Below are 6,000 nucleotides of genomic sequence, written 5' to 3'. Positions count from 1 at the left end.
ATCAAGAGCCACCACACACAGACGGATCCTGGACACGGGCTTCAAATGTCGTATTCCTCTTGTCAAGCCACTCCTGAACAACAAACAACGTCAAGCATGGGCGTAAAATGAAGGATGGATGGCCGCACTCCAAACCAAACAGGTTGTCTTTATTTAAACGAACAGCAAAACATACCAGATCACAGCAACAGAAACAGGAGGATAACCGACGTTTCGCACTGACTTAGTGCTTATTCATGGCTTAAGCCATGAATAAGCACTAAGTCAGTGCGAAACGTCGGTTATCCTCCTGTTTCTGTTGCTGTGATCTGGTATGTTTTGCTGTTCGTTTAAATAAAGACAACCTGTTTGGTTTGGAGTGCGGCCATCCATCCTTCATTTTACGCCCATGCTTGCCTAGTGCACTGCCAGCACCCTTGGAATCCTACACCTGTGTATGACCCTATAGCAGACCCACCTTGAGCGGTGATTTTCCTTCTTCTATTGCTTTTGAACAAACGTCAGAAGCGTCTTACCTGGGCTAAAGAAAAACACACCTGGTCTGGTGCTCAGTGGTCCAAAGTCCTCTTTTCTGATGAGAACAAATTATGCATTTCATTTGGAAACCAAGGAGCCGGAGTATGGGGGAAGAATGGAGAGGCACACACTGCAAGATGCTTGAAGTCCAGTGTGAAGTTTCCACAGTCTGTTGATTTGGGGAGCCATGTCATCTGCTGGTGTTGGTCCACTGTGCTTCATTAAGTCCGGGGTCACCGCAGCCGTCTACCAGGAGATTTTGGAGCACTTCGTGCTTCCTTCCTCAGATGAGCTCTATGGGGATGCTGACTTCATTTTCCAGCAGGACTTGGCACCTGCCCACACTGCCAAAAGTACCAAAACCTGGTTCAATGACCGTGGGATTACTGTGCTTGATTGGCCAGAAAACTCGCCTAACTTGAACCCCATAGATTTCTATGGGGCATTGCCAAGAGAAAAATGAGAGACATGAGACCAAACAATGCAGAAGAGCTGAAGGCCGCTATTGAAGCATCCTCGTCTTCCATATCACCTCAGTAGTGCCACAGGCTGATAGCTTCCATGCCACATTGAGGCAGTAATTGCTGCAAAAGGGGCCCAAACCAAGTACTTAGTACATATGCATGCTTCTACTTTTCAGAGGTCCGATATTGTTCTATGTACAATCCTTGTTTTATTGATTGCATGTAAAATTCTTATTTTCTGAGATTGTGGATTTGGGGTTTTCATGAGCTGTAAGCCATAATCATCACAATTCAGACAAACCAGGGCTTGAACTATCTTGCTTTGCATGTAATGAGTCTCTCATATATTAGTTTCACCTTTTAAGTTGTATTAGTGAAATAAATGAACTTTTGCACGATATTCACATTTTTTCAGTTTCACCTGTAGTGCCTGGCCACCACACCAGGGCAGATGCGAACTGAGCAAAGCCAAGAGATACTTGCAGTTAGAAGACAGGTAGCGTGGTTCTATGACAGTCCAGTTAAAAGGCAGGCTGAGTTCAAGGAATAGTCCAATAATCTGGTCCAAAGTCATACACAGGGAAATCCAAACTAACAAAGCAGGGCACACAGACAGGGGGCTCGATCAGGAACAACACACGTATCACTCACTATCACAAGCAAGGCACTGAGCGTTTGGCTTGCTTATAACAGGTGACTGACCACATCAATCACCTTGCAGATAGTCACAGACCGGGAGAATGCCATAGCCAAAAACTGGATGCTGGAATGAGGAGCAGGAGCACTTACAGTAAGTGATCCTGACATTATCCCTCCATCTGAGGAGGGGCCCCTGGACTCTAAGACAAGCTGGGCACCCAGCACTGGACCATTAGACTGGGCAGAGGTCAGTGGATCTGCAAAGTCAGGTTGGTTAGCAGGTGATGTGTCACAGGATAGCTGAAACAATATCAGAATGTAATGAGCCTTAAAAAAAAAAGGTTGAAAGCCCCACCTCGCCGAATGAGGCAGTCTATCCAAAGGATGGATTGAACCTCTTGGACAGGTTAGAATAGGTGTAGTAGAAGTATGGTATGGTGAGGCCAGGTTGCAGAAGGTTCTGAATAAGAAAAAGCAGGAGGCTCAATGGGCTGGACTGGCATAACTGGCGTATTGACTGTCTGAATCGCATTGCCAGGCGTAGTGACTACCTGAATCATATCGCCAGTTGTAGCGACTGTGGAACTAGCGGACAAATTAACTTGGCTTTGCATCCAAGGGAGTTTAGCGACAGGCAAAGTTAGGGGTAATCCAGGGGGCCTGACTTCTGAGGACTTAGAGGGAGTTTCCAAACAGGGCGCAAGGCTGCGAGACAATGGATAAGTTTGGCTTCTAGGAGGAGAGGATTCAGGCTGTAGCAATTGGCTTGAGAGGTGGCCTGTAGAGAATTCAATAGCCTTGTCAGCATCTTTTGCTATAACAGAGTCATATAAAGGCACTTGGCAATGCAAACTGGAGTCACACTTGGAAACTGTCATGATAAGGACCCCAAATAGGACTTTAATAAAGGCACGTGACTGGTACTGGCCACAAAAAAAAGTTATAAATGGGCAACTGGTTAGCAGTTTTAATGCAGGTCTGGGACCAGGACCCAATCTCCTCTGCAGCCTCTGTGCGGGCTGTGAAGTTTTAGCCAGGGATACCCTAAGATAGGGTGACCAGACATCAGGGGACAGTCCCCTGATTGAGGACACTGTCCCCAGACCAAGTCTGTCCCTGGTTTTCTCCCCAGATTGGATTTAATAAGGGGCAGGGGCAATTTCAAAGACAATCAGTGCAGAATTAAAAGAAAAAAATTAGAACTACACCCCCCCCCCCGCTCCACCGTGCCTACAAGCATAGGGGGGGTTGTATTTTTCCCATTATCTGTGCCCCTTTCTGATGATCATGTGCTGGTCGGAGCGGAGGGAATATTTCTTCAGTTTCGGGCGCATGCCCATTTAGCGTCGCTCGCATGTTCTTCTGCCTTGGCTCAAATCCTGGCCAGCCACCTGCCTATCTCCTTGCCTTCCCTGGCGGATTGATCTTCCTCCACTCCCCATCCAGTAGTAGCCAGGGCCCGAAGAGTAATGCCGCGTACACACGATCGGTTAAACCGATGAGAATGGTCTGATGGACCGTTTTCATCAGTCAAAACCAATCGTGTGTGGGCGCCATCGGTTAGTTAACCATCCGTTAAAAAAAAAAAGGCAACTTGTTTTAATATTAACCGATGGATTCCTAACCGATAGGACAAAACCGATCGTTGGTAGGCACGACCATCGGTTAAAAATCCACGTATGCTCAGAATCAAGTCGATGCTAGCTTGGAAGCATTAAACTTCGTTTTTTTCAGCACGTCGTTGTGTTTTACGTCACCGCGTTCTGACACGATCGTTTTTTTAACCGATGGTGTGTAGGCGCGACGGACCATCAGTCAGCTTCATCGGTTAACCAATGAAAACGGTCCATCGATCCGAACTGATCGTGTGTACGCGGCATAAGACTTGAGAGGCTGTGAGGGGGGCGGCGACAGGCAGAGAGTCGCTGATTGCTGCCATTACTAGTAAAGAAAAAATATGTCCCCGGATTTCATTTTAAAAATCTGGTCACCTTACCCTAAGATAAAGGGATAAGCAGAAGAAGAGATCAAGTACCTGATTGTTTCCCTATGAAATTCCCCAATGGTCAGGGTAATAGGTACAGTGCACAAGGTGACCAGGCCCATGGACAAGGGAGTTATCAACAGCTAAGACTATGAAGGGTCTGCGCACCTTACCAAAATCTGTGGACGGTGTGCTAGGTTCCTATCAATGAAATTGCAAGCAGCACCAGAATCCATGAAAGCTGAGAGGTGATGAGAAAACTTTGCAGAACTAAGTTGTGCAGGAACAAATAGTTTATCTCTGAGGGAAACTGACACAGTATAGTCTATAGAAGCAGACCCCATCCTTGGCGTTTCTCAGCTTATTAGGACAGCTAGTGACAAAGTGGCCAAGGTTGCCACAATATAAGCAGAGTCCCTGAGATCTCCTTCTAGATATTTCCCCAGGGGATAAATGGGTAGCGCCAATTTGCATGGGCTCATCCTCCTGGGAGAGGTTGAGAGGGCTCAGCAAAGAAACAATCCTCTCTGTACGCCTTTCCCGTAAACGCCTGTCTATACATACTACTTGCTACTTGCATGGCTTCATTCAATTACTTTGGTTCAGGGTAGTGTACTAAGGAGTCTTTGATGGAGTCTGATAAGCCTAACCTGAACTGGCTTCTTAGAGCTGGGTCATTCCACCCTGAGTCAGGTATTCAGCTGTGGAAATCAAAACAGTATTGTTTAGCGGTGGGTTTATCCTGACGTAATGACCTAAGGTTAGCTTTAGGTGAATGGGCACGGTCAGGATCATACAGTAAACATAAGGCCTTGAAAAAAGCTTCAGCTATTTTTAAAGTTGAAAAACACATGGGGGTCACCAGATAAACGATCAGGCGGGTTAACTTTGGGCTCTGCTGGAGGTGCGTTTACACGCACAGACAGTTCCTGGACTTTGCATGTCAGTTTGCAAATTTCCTCAGCAAATAAGGGAGTCTATTAAGAGTCCATCTTGACAGAATTTTTTTTGTTAAAGGTTTGTGATAATGTCACGTCTACCCCAAACGCAGGTGGTTAGACACTATAGCTGGCTACTGTGTGCTTCACCGATAGCAGCCCCGTTTCCCTTAAGGCAAGCAGGCCTACCGGTACTTGGTTGCCCCCAGGACTTATACACCATGCTATAGTGCCTGGCCACCACACCAGGGAAGATGCAAACTGAGTAAAGCCAAGAGATCCTTGCAGTTAGCAGACAGGTAGCGTGGTTCTATGACAGTCCAGGTAAAAGGCAGGCTGAGTTTAACCTCTTGACCACTAGGCACTTAAACCCCCTTCCTAAACAGACCAATTTTCAGCTTTCGGTGCTCTCACAATTTGAATTACAATAACTCAGTCATACAACATTGTGCCTATCTGAAATTTTTGTCCTTTTTTTCCCACAAATAGAGCTTTCTTTTGGTGGTATTTGATCACCTCTGGGTTTTTTATTTTTTGCGCTATAAAAGAAAAAACACTGAAAATTCTGTAAAAATAAAAAAAAATTCTCGTTTCTGTCATATTAGCAGGTATTGCGGAGTATTGGGGGTATTGCAGAGTATGGGGGGTATTGCAGAGTATTTATGTTATTGCACAGTATGGGGTGTTATTTATTGCAGAGTGTTGCGCAGGGAGGGATGGCTGGATCTGTGACTGCATTTGTCACAGATCCAGCCCACAGCAGCTGCTGTTGCTTCCGCTCTCCCCCCTCTCCTCTCACACTGTACCGATCGGTACAGAGAGGAGAGGGAGGAACCGGCGTCATGACATGACGCCGGTTTGTTTACAAGTGATCGCTCCGTCATTTGACGGAGTGATCACGTGGTAAACGGCCGCTATCAGCGGCAATTTACCGCAATCTGTGATGCGCCGGGTCTAGCTCACAGATGATTCCGGGAGCGCACCCCAGGGGGCGCGCCAGTGAAGGATTCTGGGAGGACGTCCCAGAATAACTCCACCGCGCTGTAGACGTCTTTTGTCTATGGCGCGGTGGGGAAGTGGTTAAGGAATAGTCCAATAATCTGGTCCAAGGGCATGCACAGGGAAATACAAACTCGCAAAGCAGGGCAGGCAGACATGGGAGCTTCGATCAGGAACACAGGTATCACTCACTATCACAAGCAACGGACTGAGCATTTGGCTTGCTTATAGAAGGTGACTGACCATATCAATCACCTTGCAGATGGACACAGGCAGGGAGAACGCAATAACCAAAACCCGGATTCTGGAATAAGGAGCAGGAGCACTTGAGTGGTCCTGACAATAACAGACTAGGTCAGACCAATACATATCTGTGTGAGGATATGTGTGCTGAGGGGTGTGGTTGTTACTTATCTCTGCCAGCACAGACCTCTACAGTGGGAGAGCAGGAAGCAGCATT

Source organism: Rana temporaria, chromosome 4, assembly GCF_905171775.1.
Source record: "Rana temporaria chromosome 4, aRanTem1.1, whole genome shotgun sequence".
Taxonomy (NCBI): Eukaryota; Metazoa; Chordata; class Amphibia; order Anura; family Ranidae; genus Rana; species Rana temporaria.
This window is presented reverse-complemented; position numbering follows the sequence as displayed.